General features: G+C 42.0%; 1 protein-coding gene across 1 annotated transcript in view; it reads right to left on the reverse strand.

Moving 5' to 3' along the window:
- LOC144606022 (histone deacetylase 9-like) overlaps positions 1-10,285 on the reverse strand; it is a 514,560-nt gene extending 504,275 nt beyond the window's left edge. The window contains exons 1-2 of the mRNA XM_078421808.1: positions 10,269-10,285; positions 9,583-9,627 (exon numbers count right to left, since the gene is read on the reverse strand). The gene's annotated coding sequence lies outside the window, so the exon portion shown is untranslated. The remainder of the gene's footprint in view (positions 1-9,582; positions 9,628-10,268) is intronic.
- Positions 10,286-23,681: the final 13,396 nt, after the last annotated feature.

Below are 23,681 nucleotides of genomic sequence, written 5' to 3' on the forward strand. Positions count from 1 at the left end.
TCTTTAGACTTTAGATACAGCATGGAAACAGGCCCTTCAGCCCACCGAGACTGCGCCGACCAGCAACCACTCCATCTCATAGTGCTTTCCTATACACTAGGGACAATTTACAATTTACAGAAGCCAATTAACTGACAAACTTGTACGTCTTTGGAGTGTGGAAGAAAACCAAAGTACCCTAAGAAAACCCATGCGGTCACAGGAAGAATGTACAAACTCTGTAAAGACAGCACCCGGAGTCAGGATTGAACCAGGTCTCTGGAACTGTGAGGCAGCAATTCTACTGCTGCGCCTCTGTGCTGCCCCACCATAGCAGTATACAATATGCCCTCCCCCACCAAAGAGTACACTGAAGCGGGACACAAGTGTCAAGCAAAGCCAATGAAGCGGGACACGTGTCAAGCAAAGTTTTTTTTATTCCTCAAGCACCATACAGCTCCCCAAACCCCCAGCCAGTTCAACTCCTCCTGGAACTCCACTACCCCTGAGCCGAGGGTTTGCACCATGCGTGGCTCATCACCAGCGACCGCCAGAGGACCCCACCCCCCGCCCAGAACGAGAGGCATGGAACCGAATGGGAAGACGATCGAGGCGGCCGGACCTCGTGCATACGTCCCCACGCACAGGGACATGCCCGGTACGAACTAATTTGGGAGCAACCGGGACGGCAGACGCCCCGGACGACGAGGCTGGACCACCCGCACTGGCTCACTAAGGTCCAAATGGGCCGGCTTCAAACGAGCCACAGACATAGTCTCCCGCCGACCATCCAAGTCCAAGGCAAAAGTAGTAGGCCCATGCTGCAACACCCAAAAAGGACCCTCATATGGGCGCTGCAAAGGCGACCTGTGGGCATTGCGGCGCAGAAAAACAGACGAACAGTCTATGAGGGCTGGCGGCACATGGGCAGTAGCCACCCCATGGCGAGACATCGGGACAGGAGACAGGGCGCCGACCTTCTCCCGCAAACGGACCAACGCAGAAGACAGCTGCTCCCGGGACGCACCAGCATCATCGCCCAAGCCGACGCTTGCTTCGCCCCGTCAAAAGCAGCCACCGTGTCGTCGTTCCACTGCACGTCTCGCCGCTTACTAGTTAGCAACTGAAAGAGCGGCTGCATTATCTTTGCCGTCGCCGGCACAAATCAGTGATAAAACATGACCATCCCTACAAACTCCTGAAGGCCTCGCACTGTGGAAGGCCGCGGAAACTGGCGAATGGCCTCGACCCTGTCCGGAGGTGGAATAGCGCCGTGTTGCGTCACGTGGTGGCCCAGAAAGTCAATGGCACGGAGGCCGAACTGGCATTTGTTGGGGTTGATGACGAGACCAAGCTTGCTGAGGCATGGCACAACAAACAGAGGTGGGCGCAATGTTCTTGCTGAGAGCGACTAGCCACGAGGATATCGCCCATGTAAATGAAAAGGAAATTGAGTCCCCGACCCAAGGTGTCCATCAGGCGTTGGAAGGCCTGCGCGGCATTCTTAAGGCCGAAGGGCATACACAGGAAGTCAAACAATCTGAAGAGGGTGATTATAGCCGTTTGGACACGTCCTCTGGCCGCTCGGAAATCTGGTGGTAACTCCAGCCTAAGTCGACCTTCAAAAAGAACATCCCCAGCCAGATGGGCGGAGAAGTCCTGGATGTGGGGAATGGGGTAGCAATCCGTGATGGTGGCGTCGTTCAGGCGACGGTAGTCGCCACAAGGCCTCCAGCCCCCGGAGGACTACGGTACCATGTGCAGCGGGGAAGCCCATGGGCTATCCGAGCGCCGGACAATTCCCATAGCCTCCATGTTGCGAAACTCCGCTTTGGCGATCTGGAGCTTGTCGGCAGGCAGCCTGCGGGCGTGGGCATGGAGCTGTGGTCCCGAAGTAAGAACGTGGTGCACCACACCATGTTTTGGGCTGGCCAAGTGGAATTGCGGAGTCAGAATTTCAGGAAAGCCCCCCAAAATGTGGGCGTAAAAATGTTGTCCACTGCAGACACCGGGTTGCGGATTGGTGTGGCGAACACAGCAGGGCGCAAGGAGATCACTTCCAATGTGGAAGCGTGGATGAGGCGTTGCCCCCTCACGTCAACTAAAAATGACTGTGCCCGCATGAAGTCGGCGCCCAGCAACGACTGGGACACGTCTGCAATGGTGAAAGGCCAGGTGAAGTGGCAAGAGCCAAAGATAAGCGGAATGGTGCGGACGCCGTAAGTTCGTATGGTGCTGCCATTCACGGCAGTTAACGAGGGCCCCCGCTTCCCAGAACGTGTGTCCACCCCGGACGGGGGCAAAACGCTGACCTCCGCCCCTGTGTCCACCAGGAATCATTGTCCCGAGCGCCGGTCCCATTCATATAAGCGGTGTATCTGGCCGACCGCCGAGGTGATTACTGCCGGCCGGCCACGGCATTTCCCGGAAACGAATAGGGCGAGCAGCATTGGCGGGCCGCGGAACCCCAGAATTTGTGGTAGAAGCCCCACTTCTTCTTCTTGTTCATACCAGCTTCTCCCGGAGCAAGAGACTCAGCTAAGCCCCTGGTGGGCGTGGCCGCAGGTCGCTGTGCCCTCGACGGCGCTGTTGACAGACGATCAAGCGAACCTTCGCCCTGCCACCTGGACAGCTATTGCTCATCTGCGCATTCCGTTAGCTGCAGAGGGTCATCGAAACTCGCCCAAGAGAGGAGCTGGCGGATGTCGTCAGGCAACTGCTCTAGGAAGGCGTACTCAAAAAGCAGGTAGGTCTAGTGGTCGTCCATGAGCGTCAGCATTTCGCTCATGAGGGCCAATGGCATATGGTCGCCGAGCCCGCCCTCATGGAGGATCCGTGCCACTCGCTCCAGGCAGCTGAACGCGAAAGTGAGGAGGACCAGTGACTTGAGGCCTTCGTATTTGTTGGTCGCTGGCAGCTCGCGCATATAAGGCACCAACCGACCGGCCGTCTTCTGGTCGAACGCGCCGACGAAATAGAAGTAGCGGGTGTCGTGGGCTGTAATGCTGCAGATGTGCCATTGAGCTTCTGCCTGCTGGAACCACACCTGGGGCTGCGGGGTCCAGAAGACCAGCGCTTAAGTGCGATCACGTTTTGTTGGGCCTGGTCGGTGGCAACGGCGGGCCGAGTGCTGGCGGCGTCCATTATTGCGATGCAAAATACATATTTTGGGCCGTCGGGGTCACCAATGAAGCGGGACACGAGTGTCAAGCAAAACCAATGAAGCGGGATACGTGTCAAGCAAAGCCAATGAAGCGGGACATGTGTCAAGCGAAGTTTTTATTCCTTAAGCACCATACAGCTCCCCAAACCCCCAAACAGTTCAACTCCTGGAACTCCACTACCCCTGAGCCGAGGGTTCACACCACCAGGGACTGCCACATTACCTTAATTTAATTTTATAGCTCCTTGTATAACACCTCATTGAATATGTTCTCAAAGTCCAAATATACATCAACTATTCATTTTTAGTTATTCCACTAATTATCAGCAGTTAAAATTCCAAATGATTGGCTAAAAATACATTGAAGAGAGTGCTTTGGTGGATTGCACAAAGAATCATGTGATAAAACATGACCTGTGCAGTTCCCAAAGGGAGCTGAATGAAAAGATTTCAGCTGCTCTGTTATTAGCACATTAATCACTGTGGAAGGGAGTCAGACCTCAACAGCATGGGCACGTCCCCATGCCACTGTAAGATGTGGGATGATTAAAGCACAGCAGTTGCAGCATGCAACTATTTTTTTTAAATGCAATCCGGTTTCAATAATCCTGAGCCTCAAAAACTGGGAAAGGATGATACTATGCACATGACATTGATGTCACAGAACACACTCCTTGACTGATGTCGTATTGCTATTCTCAGCACAATGTGATCCTCGTTCTTTTGTGAGTGTTCAGTGCTTTAGGTTGCACCCTAAAGCTCTAATTTATGCAGCAAGGTCACAAAGTATGCAACACCTGATCTATGACTTAATTGTGTGTACAATGCCTGCAGGAAAATGTCGTCTGAAATACCGAGACTTATATATGGATATGCCTGTTCACCTGGAACTAATCACTGAAAAGTAGGGGCCTGGGGAGTGTTGTAGAGAAGAGGGGTCTTGGAGTACAAATATGTAGTTCAATTAAAGTGGTGTCATGGGTGGATAGGCTGATGAAAAATGCTTTTGGTAGATTGGCCATCATCAGTCAGAGAACTGAGTATGGAAGTTGCGACATTATGTTACAGTGTACAAGAAGTTGGTGGAGCAGCACTTGGAATATTGCATTTAATTTTGGTCACCCTGCTATAAGAAAGGCACCATTAAGGTGGAAGTAGTGCAGAGAAGATTTACAAAGATGTTACCAAGAGTTGAGGGCCCACGCAATAGGGACAGGTTGGGCAGGCTTGGACTTTATTCTTTCGAGGACAGGAGATTGAGGGGTGATCTTATAGAGGTGTATAACATCGTGAGTGTTTATTAGTATCCGTTTATTATTATCACATTATCAAGGTACAATGAAACCCTTCATTTGTATGGAATTTAATCAAATCAGATAAAGCTATCTATACATAAATCCAATCAAGCCGTATAGTTGTACAACAGATAGAGTGAAGAGAGAAATAGCAGAGTGCACAATTAAGTTTTATAACATTGTAGTGTAATGGTTCCAGAGAAACAAGTCTTGTGCCCGCAATGAGGTAGGTTAGAAGATTGGGAGTGAACCCCAGCTTATAGAAGGACCATTCAGAGGTCTGATAACTAGAAGGGATGAAGCTGTTTCTGAGTTTGGCGGTACATGCTTTCAAGCTCTTGTATCTCCTGCTCAATGGGAGTGGGGAGTAGAGGGAATTATTAGGATTAAAAAAAGGTCATTTCTTATGTTAGATGCATTCCTGAGACAGCATGAATTCTATATGGGAGTTAATGGTGGAGCATCTGGTCTGTGTAATGGACTGGGTTACATCCACAATTTTCTGGAATGTTTCTTGTTTTTTTGACAGAGCTGTTCCCAAACCAGGTTGTGATGCAACTCAATAATATGCTTACTCCGGTACATCTGTAGAAGTTGGTAAGAGTCATTAGAGACATGCCAATTTTCCTTAGTCCCCTGGGGAAATAGAAGCATTGGTTTTAATTTTTTGGCCATCGCCATAGGAATAGATAGGGTGAATACACTGTCTTTTTCTCAGGGTCGGGGAATCAAGAACTAGAGGACTTAGGGTTAATGAGAGAAGGGAAAGATTTAATAGGAGACTGAGGGGCAATTTTCTAAGGAGCAGAGGGTGGTGGGTATATGGAACAAGCTGCCAGAGGAAGTCATTGAGGCAGGTACAAAAGCAATAATTAAAAAAACATTTGGACAGGTACATGGATAGTAAAAGTTTAGAGTGATGTGGGCATAATGCTGGTAAATGGGATAAACTTAGACAGGCCATCTTGGTCAGCCTGAGTAACTGGCCGATGGGCCTGTTTCCATTTCTATGACAATGACTATAATCACTAGATTTAACCATGGTAAAATAAGTGTAATGCAAAATTTGAAAATAAAAATAGCACCATTGGGCCAATGTCCAGTTACTGTTCTTTTACTTATATTTTAAAATGATTTGATATTTCATGAAAGAAGAAAACTTATCAGGAGTTTAGTTTAGTTTAGAGAAATATAAACAATTAGCTAGTTTCAATCCTGGAGAAAAGATAATATGGCTCTGGCTGACATTTGCAGGCCTATGGAAACAGAACTACTCGCATGTTACCCTGCAAGTTAAACATACGTTGTCTTTCCTTCATCTTTATTAGGTCTCAATCTGTAACTCCCTACCAAACTGCACAGAGATAGTATCTTCACTAGAAGGACTGCAGTTTTTTCAGGATGCTGGTTGTTAGGGTAATACAGCTTTGCCCAGTGACATGTGCATGCCAACTAATGAATGGTTAATGTGATCAAATGTCTTTTACCAATCTATCTGTTTTAAATAGTCTCTTAAATAGCACACAACTTTCAAAAAATCTTGGTCTAGGTATTTCTTAACCAACCCTTTAAACATTTCTGAATAACATTTATTTTACACTGTAAACTATGCCCTTGCTTTGGGCTTTTTCTGCATTGCTTAACAGAGGGAGAAATCAAGCTCATTAGGTCAAGGGGGTCCAGGATCATGGGGCACAATAGTGATACAGTAGTTAAATTACTGGATTTATATTGCCAATCCCAAGTACTGTGTTCAAATCCCACCATGGAAATTAAATTCTAATATTTTAAAATGGCATTTAAAAAAAGCAAATTATCATAACGATGACCGTAAGAGTACTTAATTTTGCAGTTCAGTGGCGTGGCTGATAGAGCTGCTGCCTCTTACATTCTCCCCGTGACCATGTGTGTTTCTCCTGGTGCTCCAGTTTCCTCCCACATTCCAAACACATGTGGGTTTGTAGGTTAATCGGCCTCTGTAAAATTGTCCTTAGTGTGTTGGGAGTGGATGCGAAAGTGGGATAACATAAAACTAGCATATGAATGGGTCGTTGTGGACTCAGTGGGCTGAGGGGCCTGTTTCCACGTTGCATCTTTCTTTATTTCAATCAATCAATCAATCAATCAATCAAGAATTGATTTATTCTAACCAAATGTTTGCAAAAGGATAAGACAGTAGCAAAATACTTTCTCCCTTGGGATTGCTAATTACACAAATTACACATTGCTCAATAACCAAAGTCTATAGTTTCTTTTTTGCTCTGGTTTATTTTCACCCACATGTTTAGACTATAATGTTGTATCCTTATTGTTTTGATGTGTTTATGCTTTATTCTTAATTGTTAACTGTATGTTTGTGTTGTCATTTGTGAGCGGAGCACCAAGGCACATTCCTTGTACATGCACATACTTGGCCAATAAACTCATTTATTCATTCATTCATTCATTCATTCATTCATTCATTCATTCATTCATTCATTACACTGTGTAGTTATATTAATAATTTGTGCTCTGCTTCTGTAATTCAATATATTGAAGTCAATTATGTGAATTTTTGGATTTAGAGAACAGTGTGCTGACATGAAAAGACAGCATGTTTCGCAATACCGACCAGGAATGAATTTCTAGGCAAAGTACTTTGATTTATCTCGTATTTCGATTTATGCAGTCTAAGACTTTGTTTTAGTAATGCTTTATAAGGTACGCTCTTTTTTAAACAAATTTTATTGGCAGACGTGCACTTTGTATTGATCGTGCCCAAATTCAATACTTATGATTTGTTACTTATTTGTTAATGCCCAGTGATCAGGATTTAACTCATTATCCACACAGATTTAAAACCATACAAAACTAGCTACGTGTTCATTTGATACCTACTGACGAGGTTTCTGCCTTCATAAGATGATCAAAGTATTTAAAAAGCAGGCAAAATAAAATAAAAAGCAACAGTTTAAGGACTGATACCTGAGGGAATTTTACAATTAACCAGCTGACAAGCAGATTGTTAACATGCCATTGTTAACATAAATTGTTAACATGAATGTACTACCATGAATGTAGCAGGCCATTGTTAACATGAATGTACTACCATGAATGTAGCAGGCCATTGTTAACATGACTGTACTACCATGAATGTAGCAGGCCATTGTTAACATGAATGTACTACCAAGGGGAAATAATTCCTAATTCAATACAATAGTTTTTTGATACTGCATGATTTTGACGGGGAATGATTTTAGTATTTTCTCATACTTTGTGGGGAATCCACATGAACTTTATATTTTCTGAAATATTCCAATCAATTAGCAAAGAGCCTTTTTTAATAAAAAAGAAAAGTGCTGTAAATGCACAGCAGGTTTGCCAGCAATGATGGAGCAGAGTTAATATTTCAGTTCAATAATCTTTGATGAGAATTTTAATTTGAAGAGGAAGTGGCAGATAGAACAAAATGGAGGGTCTGTGCAGAATGCAAACCAGAATCTATTGAATTGTGACAATGCTGAAGAAACGAAGGTGGTAAAGATATGCCAAGGGGAGGTAATAATAAGAAATTTGCAATAGCAGGAGAGAGGAAACAATGGACAGCTGAAAGTGTGAGATACAGGGTTGGAATAGCTGATTATCTGAAATTATTGATTTCAGTGCAGTCCTCAAGAAATATAATGCAACACTTCAGAAAATTATGGTTATATGGACTTGTTGGAAATATAGAGGTCAAAGACAAAGAGGTCAGAGTGTGAGTGGGATGAACAGTTAAAATGCCAGGCATCTGGAGTTTAAGGTCACCCTTGCAGAATGAACAGTGTTTTGTAAAGCTGTAAATCATCAACCTCATTATTTGTGCTTTTTCCCTTCCCAGGGGACTATATTCAGATATTTTTTGATGACACCTATGCTATCCAGCCAATTAAAAGGAAGACTTTTAAAAAATCCTTGAATTATGTTACCTTGCACTAGCATTAGGTTTCCAAGTTTGCTGTTTTCTGCAACTGACTCAGCACCTTACAAAAAAATCATCAGACTCCAACCAGGTGTTAAAGAAAATTGTACATGTTCTCACCTCTTTATCATATTTAATGTCATCCAGAACTGCAGCTTGGTCCTTGTTAAGTTTCTTCTAAGTTATATTTAACTGTTATTGTAAAACTGTAACTTTTACAATTTTTCATTCAACCCATATTAGGTCGTTGGACATCATGCCCAATGGTCCTAATTGATACCAATCATTGAGTTCCGACAGAAGGTCTATGATCTGAAATGCTAACTCTGTTTCTTTTTCAACAGATGCTACCCAACAAGATGAATGTTTCCAGCATTTGCTGTTTTAATTTCAGAATTCGAGCTTGTGAAGACTTTTTTGATTTTAAATCTTTTAATTGTGCCCTCAGTCTGCAATCGATCTGCTTTAAGATCCTTTGGTGGTCATAAGCAGTCTTTAACAATCTTCTGGCTCTCAAGAACACTGAAAAAGTCTGGTCTACCCCAACAGCTGCTGACGACATTCTACCGCTGCACCATAGAGAGCATCCTAACACATGGCATCCCTGTGTGGTATCTCAGCTGCATGGAGGCAGAGAGGAAAGCTCTTCAGCGGGTAGTCCATAGAGCTCAGAGGACCATCGGAACACAGTTACCAGCCTTGGAGGGCATCTACAACACACGATGCCTCAGAAAAGCCACCAGCATCCACAAAGACTCTTCACACCCCTGCAACAGTCTGTTCGAACTTCTACCATCGGGCAGACGATACAAGGCCTTCTATGCCCGCACCTCCAGACTCAGGAACAGCTTCATCCCCAGGGCCATAGCTGCTATGAACCGGTCCTGCTGAGCCAGATGGTCACATCGCACAGTGAACCGGCACAGATCTACTTGCACTTTATTCTGTTTTAAAACTGTTCCAATTTGTTTCATTGGGTTGTTTAAATTAATACTGACTAGCTAATTAATTTATTGCATCGTATGGGAGGCGCATTCCCAATCTCGTTGTACCCCTGTACAATGACAATAAAGATATATTGTATTGTATTGTACATAACTAAAATTAACCTTTCCCATTTCTTGTGCAAATATCAGCAAACTTTCTTTTCCAATCATCTTTTAGCATTCTGGTAGTTGATATCTTTAATTGTTCATGATAATTACCTTGATTTTACTTGGCATTCCTTTTGTATAATCTGCAGGGTGCTCCTGTGGAAAAAGGGAGAGGAATTAAAATAGTTAGCAGCCGAGTGCTCCAGCAGGCCTTGGTGGACAGAGTGCAATTGTTCAGTGAAACAGTCACCTATACTATGCTTGGTCTTGACGATGTATAGGAGGCTACATAGAGAGCACTGAATGGAGCAGACAGGTGCTATATCTCCTGCAGTTTCAGGGGAAAGTGCCTGGGAAGAGGTCGGTTTGGGTGGGAAACGATGAGCAAATCAAGGAGATGCAGAGGGAGTGATCTCTGCGGAAAGGGGTGAGGATGGAAAGATGTGCCTAGCGATGGGATCACGTTGAAGTGCCAGAAATATCAGAGAATGATGTATTGCATGCGGAGTATGGTGGGGTGAAAGGTGAGGACTAGGGGAACTCTGCCTTGTTCCATCTGAGAGGAGGGAGAACAAGAGCAGAACTGTGGACAGTGGAGACACGAATGATGGTTCCATCACAACAGCAGAGGAAAGCCATGTTTAATGAAGAAAGAGCCTCTCAGATATCCTGCTGCAGATTTGTGGAGATAAAGAAATTGAGAGTAAGGGATGGCGTCCTTGCAAGTGGCAGGGTGGGATAAGGTGCAGTCAAGATTTACAAAAACTGTGATCGTGGTTAAGCTTTTGAAAACGTACCTTTCCCTTCTAAATTATTCCCAAGGTCAGCTGTTCCCTCTTTTATGTAACCTATAAAAGAATATTAATTTCAAAGTTAAATTCAATTATATTACTACACTTTTCCAAAGAACCTTTCATTATTGCATTTGACTACAAAATTGTTAGGTAGGCAATCTATTTACTATGGTCAAAGGTGTAGATAAACTGATTGCAATATTTCCCAGAAAATCACTGTGTATTTATCATCTAAATTTGATTCATTTGATTTCCATTGATAATTTTTCAATTGCATTGTGCTCTAAGAAAATATGAGCTAACTTAAATCTGCTGACTGTAAAACAAACGCATTAATGTGCAAAGTCTGAGAATTTTGTGGTTTATCAAATAAATTCCTCCAATAAAGTTACTCTCACAGACCTGCCACTCACCAGGTACATGAGGCTTGAGTTTGTGAAGCATTCTATAACAAATAAAAACAGGCTACAGGAAATGTCCCAATTTAAACCATATTAACCAATTCAACCACGTATATGGCAAACTATTAACAATTTTAAGTAACTGCTATATTTTTTACAGGAGCAGAAAATGCTGGCAGTATTTTTAACAGTGAGTCTCATGGGTAGTTTGGAAAAGTGATTAAGTGCAATACTCTTTACCCTTGTTTGTGGTTTATATAAAGTTAAAATTGTCATTGTCATACAGATGGGACAGGAGAAACTTGTTTGCTCTGGATTGGTGGAACATTGCTGCAAGACAAAACTGAGATAGCATAAATCTCATCAGGAAAGAATAAATATATTTAAGATAGATATTTAGATCTGCTAATGGAGAACAGTGTGCGATTGATGTTATAAGGGCATGGAGAGCGTATTTTATGATTTATTCCAGTGGATTAACTTTTTTTGCAGCAATACTTTTCATATTCTGTCTGCACAGACATTATTATTTATCACAGCAGGTTCTGTACTGTTTTGCATATAAGGAACATCCAAAGCAGCGTCATAATCTCACTTAGAGATAAACTACTAATCCAGTATACCATTGGACTGTAAAATCCGTCCGACACCTATTTTAATAATCTGTTTTAATCATATTAGTATTGCAATCAGTTTACAGATTGGTCTGGTTTTATCTATTATTTTCAAATTATTGAGCAATGATGTGTGGAATAATGTTCATATCCCAGTATTTGTTGTCTCCTATTAAATCACTGTTCAGGGTAAGTAATTTATATGGTCATGTCATTGCAGATGTATATTGGGCCAGTTTAATTTGCTGTTATGAAATGTTTTCTTTAAAGAAAAATCATACAATGATGTAAAACAAACATATCTTCCTCATTTTATAAGCATTGTAACGTGAGAGCTTACTAATTGCAAGTAATAGTGTTGATCTATTATCAAAGACAAAATAACTGAATACTGGACAAAGGGCCAACATGATTTTGTGAAGGGTAAGTGTCTAACTGCATTTTTTGAAGGGGTTACCAACTCAGTGAAAAATAAGTATTTTGTTATTTTATCCGTGAACTTCCACAAGTTATTTGATAATAATAATAATAATGCATTTTATTTATATAGCGCTTTTCATATACTCAAAGACGCTTTACAGAGATTTTGAGAACATAGGGAAATGAATAAATAGATAAATAAGTAAATAAATATTTGGGGAAGATCTGCTTAAGAAGCAGCAAGCCACATTCCCATGTATAAATCACAGATACCTTATGATATAGGATATTAGTTGAATTGAATTCATAGGATAGAGAGTGAGACAAATGTATTTTGATTGTAGTGATGAGGATAATTACAAACAATGTTTATGACAATTTAAACATTCTTGACTCTTGGTGAACAGTAGAAAAATCAGAATCACCAAAGATTTGTAATGGGTTGTCACCTTTACATGATTTATATTCAAGACTTGGATCAGGGAATGGAGAGTTGTATATTCAAGTTTGTAAATGACACTGAATTGGCAATCTCATGAAGTGGTTTACTAGAAAACATAAGGTTAAGAAAGAATGTAGATACATTAAGAGATACATAGATACTGTCACATAAAGATTATGTTAATGGACTAATATCAAAAGATATAGACTTTTGGTCTGATGGGAAATTTGAATTATCATCAGGTTATCTGGCGATTAAAAGTGTTGAATAAATCTGAAATAAGAAACAGATATCAGTAATAGAAACCATGATTGGACTGTATTGTTCTAAAATAAAGCATCTAGTTTGGTAAAGCCCTTCTGGGGAAGGACTTGCCATCCTCCCTCAGTTTGCCCGATATGCAACCCCATATCCTCCAACGTGGATGATTAAATTGACCCTTGAAACGAATAAAGTGAGATGTGGTGATAGTTAATAAATTGCTGGCCCTGCAAGAAATCTAAAGCCGATGAAGTTCAACATCATTCACTATAAATCTGAAAAACCCAATTTGATTTTTATTTAAAATCAGTAGCTGTGAAGAACTAATTAAGATCTCCATGCATAAGTTTTTTTCAAAAGCTCATTCGTTGGTAAAAATGCAATAAAAAAATCATGAAATGTTTCAATTTATCTCGAAGGTTTTGCGATATAGAAATTAAGAAATAATGTTTCCAATGTACAGAAGCCCATGCATTAATATGTCAGGAAATATGGATTTTACAGGACACTATAGATTCAATAGAATGATACATAACCTCAAACACTAATTTATGAGGCTGCTGGTCTGACTCGCATTCTCTTCAGTATAAGAGTCAGAGAGTAATATAGCTAGTCCTATTTGCCTGTGTCTGGCCCACATCCCTAACCTTTCCTATTCAAGTACATGCCCAAATGTTTTTTTAAATGTTTTAATTGTATCACCTCTACAGTTTCCTCTGGCATCTAATTCCATTTCCCCACCACACTCTGTGTGAAAAAGTTGCCTTCCAGATCCCTTTAAATTTTTCCTCTCTCACCTTGTATCTATACTCTCTTATTTTAGACTCCCTTACTCTGGGAAAAAGATTGTGATCATCCACTTTATTTATGCCTCTCATGATTGTATATACATCTATGAGGTCACCTCTTAATCTCCTGTGCTCCAGGGAAACAAACGTCCCAGTTAGCCTCTCCAGTTTTGCTAACACCCTGTGAATTATTATTTTTTTGCTCCCTTCCCAACTTAATGACATACTTTCTATAGCTGGGTGACCAAAATTGCAGGCAATACTCCAAGTCTGGTCACGCCAATAATTTGCGCAATTGTAACATGATGTGCCATCTCCTGTACTCGATGCTCTGACTGATGAAGGCAAGAATACCAAACAGCTTCTTCACTGCCTTGTCTATCTGTGTCACCACTTTCAAGGAATTATGTACCATAGTTACATCTGTACTTTGACAACCACACAGTATTTGCATCCAGTCTTCACAGTGAAAGTACACTTCATCGAGTTGTATGCCACAACCACCATGCAAAATGAGGCAGACTACAGATTAACACCTCTTGGATCTAATGATCACAAAGAGCTGTGGATCGTCAGCAGCAGCGGAATTACACAACCACAATCTGCAACCTCACGACCTGGCTTATCCCCAGTTCTACAATTACCATCAAAACAGGTGATCAACCTTGGTTCAATGAAGAATGCAAGAGGGCATCCCAGTAACAGGGACCATGCCTACCCGGAAAGAGGGATCAATCTGGTGAAGCTTCAAGATAGGACTAGTTGCCTGCCAAACAACATAAGTAGCATGCAACTGGCAGAGCTAAGGAATCCCACAGTCAATGGATCAGAACCAAGCTTAGCAGTCCTGCTACATCCAGTCGCGAACGGTGGTGGACAAATGAACATCTCACTGGAGAAGTAGATAAAGATCCCCTTTCTTAACAATGGGGGGACTCAGTACATCAATGCAATAAAAAAGCTGAAGGATTTGCAAGATGGCCTCCCTCAGTGGTCCCAGCATGATGGTTGCCAGTCTTTGATGTACTCCGCGTGATATCAAGAAATAACTAAAGACATTGGATACAACAAAGGCTATGGACCCTGACAACATTCTGGTAAAAGTACTGAAGAGTAATGCTCCAGAATTTGACACACCCTTGGCCAAGCTTTTTCAGTTCAGCCACAACACTGGCATTTACCTGACAATGTGGAAAGTTACGTTCCCTACCACATAGATATTAACATTAACATTTTACTACACTCCCTCAATATTGGCTTACCAAGTGGGCTTCTTTGCTACTGGTCTCTGCATCACTGCCGGTGCTAGTTATTTTTTTGCTAGTTCAGAGTTTATTGACAAATCTTTTCAGAACTACTATTGCCCTATGCTTGACCTTGCATTTTGTGCTTCATCATCAACTGACATTGATTCTAGCTTCCACTCTAAAATTATTTTCTTCTTTGGTTTAATTTCCTTCTTTTGCTTAATTTCTTTCTTTGACTTTGGCACTTTCCTATCTCTGTAACCCTCGCCGGCCCTATAATCATGCAAGACCACTGTGCTCATTGTGTAACTTGTTGTTACCAATAGTGGTTGAAGTGAACAGCGTGATGCTTTTAAGCAAGGCTAGATAAACACATGACGAAGAAAGAAACAGAAGGCTCTACTGATAGTGCAGATAAAAAAAGAGGTGGAGAGTGGCTCGCTCACAGAAAACATGATAGTATAAAGTTATTGGGCAAAATTGTGTTTGTTTATTTATGCATTGCTGGCCAAGTAATCAAGAGACCACTGTTAAAATCCTATGGCAGTTGTGGAATTCAATTTTGTTAGTAATCTGGAATTTGGTGGAAACGAAACGATAATGAGTCTTAAAGTCAATGAGCAAAAAATATATCAAATAGTTTTTCTGGTATAAGCCTGGTTTGGCCTTTATCAAGCTCCAGGCTCACTACTACTCAGTTGTACAATTATCATTATGTTAAAAAAAAGAAGGAATTAAAATAGCTAAATCATCTGGCAGCAAAATAGGCAGACTTCAAAATTGCTCTCGGACAGGTTGACCTTGCAATGTCCTCTTTACAAACATCTGAGGACCAGAATGTAAACTGGAAAAGCTGCATACAGATGAGTCAAATAACTGTCTGATGCACTGTAATCATTCTCACGGAATCTTTTTTTACAGACAATGTGCCAGCCTCCTTTATCACAATCTCTGCATATGCCCTGCCCCATTGGCAAGACAGACTCACCATAGGTGACAGCATAGGTGTAAAAGAATAGCCCTTAAAATTCTCAAGATTGACTCCAACCACGCAAAGTCTGTCGGGTCAAACAAAGGAGGTTTCCTTCCATATGGCAAGGAAACCACTCCCTGATAATCACCTACCATCTCTCTGCAACTGATAGTGGTGCTTTTCCATAGTACTTGAATGATACTTCTAAGCAGCACTGAAATTAGCAAGGACACAAAATGTACTCTGGGTAGGGGCTTTCAAAATCCTTCGTCAGGAGAGGCTCAGTAGCACCAACGCCCTCTGAACTGGCCTGAGCCCGGCAGGGCACATGTGCTCACTGGTCTGTGAAAGATTGTGGGTGAACTAATAGAAGGGATAAACCTTACTGGCTTGATCTCACCATCATAGCAGGTACATTGGAGCATGATCGTATTGTTAGAAATGAACAGTTTGCTGTCTTTGGTGATATCTCCATTGGTTTGTACGGGACTATAATTGGGCCAACTGGGATAATCTCAGGGAAGAATTAAAAATAGAAATGCTGTAAGAACACAGCCAGTCAAACAGCATATGTGAAAAGAGAAACTGGTCACTAGTCAATAATCTGTTTTGAGGAAGTTTTACTGTCTTGTTTCCCTTTCCACAAATAATGAGGTTTCTTTCAGCATTTCTGTTTTTATCTGTCATCCTAATCTTAGAGCAGATTTGGCAGTTCAAAACTTGACAAGTATGAGGTGCCATAGACCATCAGCTGTGGGGGAAATGTGCACAGACACTACGTTTGAGTGCAGAACTATTAAGCCAGGGGATCAATCCTCGTTAAATGAGGCATGGTGCAGACAGGCATGCTGGGACAATATTTTGTATTCCTGACAATTATGAGACAACTGTGAAGCTGCTTAAGACTACATAAGTGTTAACCAAAAACAGCATGTGGTAGATCTCACAGATCAGATGTGGTAGATCAGCAGATCAGATCTAATCATCATCATCCTCCCAGATTTAATGGTGAATGGTATAATTACAAGGAACTGCATATACTGGTTTATATCCAAGAGACACAAAATGCTAGAATAACTCAGCAGGTCAGGCAGTATCTCTGGAGAACATGGATTGGTGATATTTCAGGTCTGCACCATTTTTCAGCAGGGGAGTGGAAAAGAAAGCTAGAAAACAGGATTGGCAGGACAGAGCATGGGCAGGAGCAGTTGAACACAGGTGAAGGTTTGTTTTTGATAGGCAGATTGGTGAACATAGATTGGGGAAAAAGTAAAACAGATGTAAGCCTAAAAAGGATAAAGAGTTAAGATTTGTGAAACTCAAGTGTAGAAAATTTGTGAATTGTTTTTTATTGTTTTTGAATTACAATTTACAATCAGTCTGAAGAAGGGTCCCGACCCAAAACGCCACCTTTCCATGTTCCCCAGAGATGCTGCCCAGCATGCTGAGTTAATCCAGCACTTTGTGTCTTTTTTTTAAATGGTGAATGGTGGCGGGTTTCAGCGGTGACATAAGCATAAAATACTGGCTGTTTACAGGTAATGAAGATGTTCCCATTTTCACAGATATCTATACATTGATTTTGTCTGAAGGTCAGGAAACACACAAAATTCACTTGGTTTGGGAATCATATCTCCACAATATTATAATGAATGGCATCAAAAGCACATAATGATAAAAAAATACTAAAAGCGGAGTGCAAACTTGTTCTGCCATTCACAAGGATGAATATTCGTACATTTATCAGATTTAAATTTAATAATATTATGGAAACTTATCAGTATAGAGGTATCCACAATTTGGCATTGTAACCCAGGGCTGGCTGCAAGTTATGGGGCAAAGTATTGTGATTTGAAAAGTACTTCCTGAAAGGGTAGTGATAATTTCTAAAAGGAAATTACATAAATTCTGAATGGAAAATGTTACATGCATTTCGACAAAGAACTGGGCAGTGCAAATAAATTGCACGCTCTACCAATAAAACCAAAACGGGCTGCCTTCTCAAATCCCCTCTCACTGCTGTACTTCTATAATTATGTGAAAAGATCATTATGTCCACAATAATTACTTGTAGGATTGTTTTTGCTCAAACACACAATAGAGAGGCAACAATGGAGAGGCATTGGTTATTCTAGGTCTTTTGATGCAGAAGAAAATATTTCCCCTTTTTGTTTTCACTTCTCTCTACTCAATTTGCTCTTGGTGTTGGCAATGCAAGAAAGTGGAGGAATCCTCCTTCCTTATTCTGTTGTTAGCCCAAGAGAGAATCTTTATTTTCATTAATCTGGCAGACAGTCTTTGATAAAGAACATTGCTAATTTTAATATCTTTGCCGGTCACTTGATAATTAAATAAGCAGACAGTTTTCTTATTTACTGTACTATTTAACGTGCCTCTTGTGCCATTTAATATTGCATCATGGCATACCAAATGACATTAGTAGTTATCGCTAACCTCTCAGAAATGTAGAGAGCAGGTCAGGCAACATCTAGGAGAGAAGGAATGGGTGACGTTTCGGGTCGAGACCCTTCTTCAGACTGGGTCTCAGAAGGGTCTCGACCCGAAACGTCACCCATTCCTTCTCTCCCAGATGCTGCCTCACCAGCTGAGTTATTGAGCATTTTGTGATACCTTCGATTTGCAGTTATTTTCCTTCTCAAAAATGTACAAATGCTCAATCAGCATAACAATAATTTGCAGATTTAATTTCCCACATAAACCACCCCCTCCCAAAGGAAGGAATGGCACAAAGCTGGGTGGCAGTGTCAGCTGTGAGGAGGATGCTATGAGGTTGCCGGGTGATCTGATTAGGTTGGGTGAGTGGGCAGATGCATGGCAGATGCAGTATAATGTGGATAAATGTGATGTTATCCACTTTGGTGGCAAGAACAAGATGGCAGAATTTAATCTGAATGGTATCAAATTAGGAAAAGGAGAGGTGCAACGAGACCTTGTAAATCGGTCACTGAAAGTAAGCATGCAGGTATAGCAGGCAGTGAGGAAAGCAAATGGCATGTTGGCCTTCATAGCGAGAGGATTTGAGTATAGGTGCAAGGAGGTCCTACTGCAGTTGCACAGGTCCCTGGTGAGACCGCACCTAGAGTATTGTGTGAAGTTTTGGTCTCCTAGTTTGAGGAAGGACATTCTTGCTATTGAGGGAGTGCAGCGTAGGTTCACCAGGTTAATTCCCAGGATGGCGGGACTGACATATGATGAAAGAATGGATCGACTGGGTTTATATTCACTGGAATTTAGAAAGATGAGAGGGGATCTTATAGAAACATGTAACATTATTAAGGAATTGGACAGGCTAGATGCAGGAAAAATGTTCCTGATATTGAGGAGTCCAGAACCAGGGGTCACAGTTTAAGAATAAGGGGTAGGCCATTTAGCACTGAGATGAGGAAAAACATTTTCACCCAGAGAGTTGTGAATCTGTAGTTTTCTCTGCCACAGAAGGCAGTGGAGGTCAATTCACTGGATGTATTCAAGAGAGAGTTGGATATAGGTCTTCGGGCTAACGGAATCAAGGAATATGGGGGGGAAAGCAGGAACGGGATACTAATTCTGGATGATCAGCCATGATCATATTGAATGGCGGTGCTGGCTCGAAGGGCTGAATGGCCTACTCCTGCACCTATTTTCTATGTTTCTCCCCCTGCAACTATAGGAGATATCACCTGGCCCTACACCTCCTCCCTTGCATCCAGAGATCCCAGCAATGCTTCTCGATGAGACACAGGTTCACAAGCACCTTCTCTAACTTCATCTACTGCATTTGGTGCTCCCAATATGGCTTCCCTTACATTCGGCCAGACCCAGCATAGACTAGGTGATTGTTTCACCGAACACTGGAGCTTAGTCCTCCCAGGCCCGCTGGATCTCCCGGCTGCTAACCATTTTCACTCTCCTTCCAACTGCCACACTGACCTTTCTGTCCTTAGCCTCCCCCATTGCCAGAGTGAGGCCACACGCAAACTGGAGGAACAGAACCTCATATTTTGCTTGCGTAGTTTACAACCTGACAGTATGAACATTGAATTCTCCAATTAAATGTAACTAACCTACAAATCTCCAATGCCCCCACGAAGCACCCTCACCCATTTCTCCTTCTCTTCCTGGGCCCAATCTGGATACATACCCATTTCTCCCACTATCTGCCCCCCTTTCCCTCTGTTTTTTTTCCACCTATGTCACCTCCTCCGCTTTCACATTTTATGCTCCGTCTCTCCTTATCTCACAGCTTTCTTATTCTCTTATTTTCATCTCTAGCCTTTGTCCAACCTTCTGACAATCGAATCCCTCACCTGTATCTACTATCATTTCCAAGCATTGTCCAGCCCCCACCTCTGTTCCAGCTTTCCTTCCTACTACAATTAGTCTGAAGCAGGGTCCCGACCCGAAACATTATCTGCCCATGTCCTATGAAATGATGCCTGATCCGCTGTGTTACTCCAGTACTTTGTGTTTTATTTTTGTAAACCATCATCTGCAATTCCTTGTGTCTACATTTACAAGTTTATGCTTTGTTTCTATTTTAGGAAACAAATGCTAGCTCTTTAATGGTAATATATTATTCTCCAAAAAGGGTCGAATGTAATATAAATATAGCAACAGATTAAAATATCAGAAGCATTTAACATCATGGTTAAAATTCATTTCTGATAATGGATGTGGTAAAATTAATCTCTCAGTAATCGAAGCTGTGACAGTAATCGGAGTTGTGACACTCGGAGAGAAAAACACCCTATTTGATAGCGGAATGCAGTAAATAGAATCAGCATTACCATTATGGTCATGCCATTAAAATCATTTTTAGCTACTAACCTGTGGGTTCCTTTAGTTGACATTGATGATAAGACAACACTGTTGTAAACTATATGTCCTCAGTGTCAATAGCAAATGGCATTTCAATTTGCCTGAGATGCCTATGCTTTCCCCAGAGTTCTCTTTTGTTTGTTCCCAAATCCAAAGTATTAATTACTTCCTCAACTCATTGCATTCACCTATATAAAGCTTAAACAAGTTCTAGCTGCCCAAATCTTCTGAGACGTTGCAAAGCAAAAGATTGCAGAAATTAAAAACTAAAATGTATAACTGAAAATTCTAGAAATACACAGCAGGTGCAGCAGAAACCATGGGCAGTAATAGTTGAAATTTCATGTTGCAATCTTCTGTCAGAATGACTCTGGTAAGGATTTCCAACATTTTCTGATTTTTTTCTTTAAAAAATATATATTTTTCTTCACACTTCATTCAATGGGACTGGCCTTTTATTTTCTTACCCACTCTTCCCCATCACCCACTGAATGATTATTGCTGAATTTCTCTTCCAGAGCAACCTCTTTCCATTTTCCTTCCCATAGAAGAGTTGAGCACCCAGAATATGCAACTTGGTCTGTTGGAGTGGTGGAAATTAAGCCATAATTGCAGAGTGATAGTAGTCTTTATCATATGTTGACGGATGTGATCAAGTATTGGAGTCGGGAATAGGTAGTCAGTGGACAAGATTGGCAGTTGTTTGGTGTTCAGGAGAGCTATTGTATATTGGTAGTTAGGATGAAGAATCACTAGGTGGGTAGAAGGGGCAATGTAGAGGAATGCTTGGACGTTAAAGAAAGCCATTACAGACCAGCAGAGGCACAGTAAGGAACTTTGGAGAGCTAGAGAAATATACCACTCAAATATACACATATAAATCAGGGATCCATTGCTGTTTAAGACCTGCTCACGGAGGTATCTTTCAGACATACAGATGTCTGCTTATTTGGTGCAGAGAAAGCCAGCAGCCCACATGGGCAACCCATACACCTCTGAAAGTTCAGAATTGGCATATTGGCTTGTGTTGCATGTTGTTGGATGCCAATACATATGCTCACTTTTCTCTCTGCATGACAAGCCAGATACAAGGTCTCCAGAATGAAAAACATTGACTTATGAATCACATATTTGGTCTTCAATTTCTAATTGTGTCTTGTTTTTCATATAATTTGGATTATATAGAATACAAAATGCTGATGCTATATGATTCAATTTTGAAGAAAGTCTACTTAGTTTGGAAGTCTTTCTTCTGATAGTAGGTTTTTGATGCTTGTTATTACTTTGTCCTTCACAAACCACCACTGCCAAAGTCAAAATTAATTTCTCCTTGAAAAATGTAGCTATGTTAGATATGGAATCCAAATACGCAAACACATATTGGTGCAATATTATTGGGTACAGTACCTTTACGTTTGTAATCTGGATTAATCATTAATCTGTGACCTGAATTTGTTTCCATGACACACCTATAATAGTTCCAACAAGCTGTTTGTTCTCCTTCTAGAAAACGATCATGTGTCCCCATTCCTGATCCCATTATACCCTACACAATACAAAGTGATGGAGGAACTCAGTGGGTCAGGTAACCTCTGGGGAGGAATGGACAGGTGACGTTTCATTTCGGGTCACTTCTTCAGACTGATTGCATTAGGGGGGAGATAGCTGGGAAAGAGAGATGGAGCAGGCCAAACTCTGCCAGTGATAGTTGGATTCAGGTGAGGTTTGAATGAACAGAAAGGTGAAGTAAGGGACAAAGGCTAGAGGTGACATTTTTTGGAGGGGAAGAAAGGCGATATTGCTTGATTCCATCTTCAAATAACAATACATCTTCCACCTCCACATATATCCTCTTGTTCTATCCCATGCTTGCTTGAAATGGCTTGGCAAATCAGCCAAAACTAGCATATTAGAGGTGGGCAATAAATGCTGACTTCATGTGATGCTGAAACAAAATATTCACCCATCTATTTAATTACAAATTTGTGCCAGTTGGAGCATACACAATATGGCCACAAAATACAAAACAGTGTGCACATCTGGTCCCCTTAGTCTTTCAAGTATATTGGGGTATATTGGGGGTATGAAGGCTTTGTCAAACTTCAGCTATTTGACCCACATCTCAGCCTGGTTGAATTTGAAACAAAACCTTTCTGGGAGGTGTTTTAGGATTTCTCCTTGTTTCTCCTCTCTCCGCAGAGAAGATATAATTTTTCAAACTACTGTATATTAACTAGTTAACCTTGGGCTGAAGAATAACCTTAGCTTCTCATTTCTCCATGTAAATGAAATCAAGAACAAGATTAATTTCTTACAAGTAAAAATCGACACAGTAAAATACCAATTACCAATTCCTCATAAATGTTGCTTCAGGACTAAATAACAGCTGCGGTTAATGCGTTCTGTGTTGTTTATTTTCAATCACACCTCGAACTGTAGCCAAGGAGAGAAAGCGATCCGTGACTAAGGTTGGTTGTCTCGCCTGAGGTCGGATTGGGTAGAAGGTAGGAGGCAATGACCAATCGGAAAAAGCGTATTTTCCACCCTCCTCCCACCATCTTCATCATCGGTTGAATCGCTGACGAGTGTACAAAACATTCTTTACCATTTATCTGGTCCCTGTTACACAAATGAAGGGTTTTCAACCGAATTGGGAAATGTAGTGCTGCTCCATGCCTCTCTCTGCGCCACTGCATCGTTTCCAGCTTTCTTTTCCTCCCCTCCCCTCCCCTCCCCTCTACAATCAGTCTGAAGCAGGGTCTCGACCCGAAACCTCACCAATCCAGTTCTCCAGAAGATGCTGCCCGACCCGCCTAGTTACTCCAGCACTTTGTGTCTATTTGTGTAGTAACCAGCATCGGCTGTTCTTTGCGACTGCATCTCCAGCCCGACGAAATGTGTGAGAAGGAACTGCAGATGCTGGTTTACACCGAAGATAGACACAAAACGTTGGAGGAACTCAGCGGAACAGGCAGCAGCTCTCTCTGGAGAGAAGGAATAGATCAGTCTGAAGAAGGGTCTCGACCCGAAACGTCACCCATTCCTTCTCTCCCGAGATGCTGCCTGACCCGCTGAGTTAGTTACTCCAGCATTTTGTGAATAAATACCTTGGATTTGTACCAGCATCTGCAGTTATTTTCTTATACTACTAGGAATAGGTAGAGATCGGTTCTGAATAAGTGTCACCCATGCATTTTGTCCAGAGATGCTGCCTGTCCCGCTGAGTTCCTCCAACGTTTTGTGTCTATCTTCCGGGGGGGGGGGGGGGGGGGGGGGCCGCGGCTCAGGTCAGGTCACGCCCCGCCCCGCCCCCAGCGTCGGGCTCCGGCAACCAGCGACATCGTGACGGCGTCACGTAACGTGCCCCCGCCCCGCCCCGCCCGGGGGAAAAACGTCCACTGCGTTAAGATGGCGGCGGTGCGGTTGTTCCGGAAAGGGTAACGGTCGATAGC

Source organism: Rhinoraja longicauda, chromosome 2, assembly GCF_053455715.1.
Source record: "Rhinoraja longicauda isolate Sanriku21f chromosome 2, sRhiLon1.1, whole genome shotgun sequence".
In the NCBI taxonomy this organism is placed as follows: Eukaryota; Metazoa; Chordata; class Chondrichthyes; order Rajiformes; family Arhynchobatidae; genus Rhinoraja; species Rhinoraja longicauda.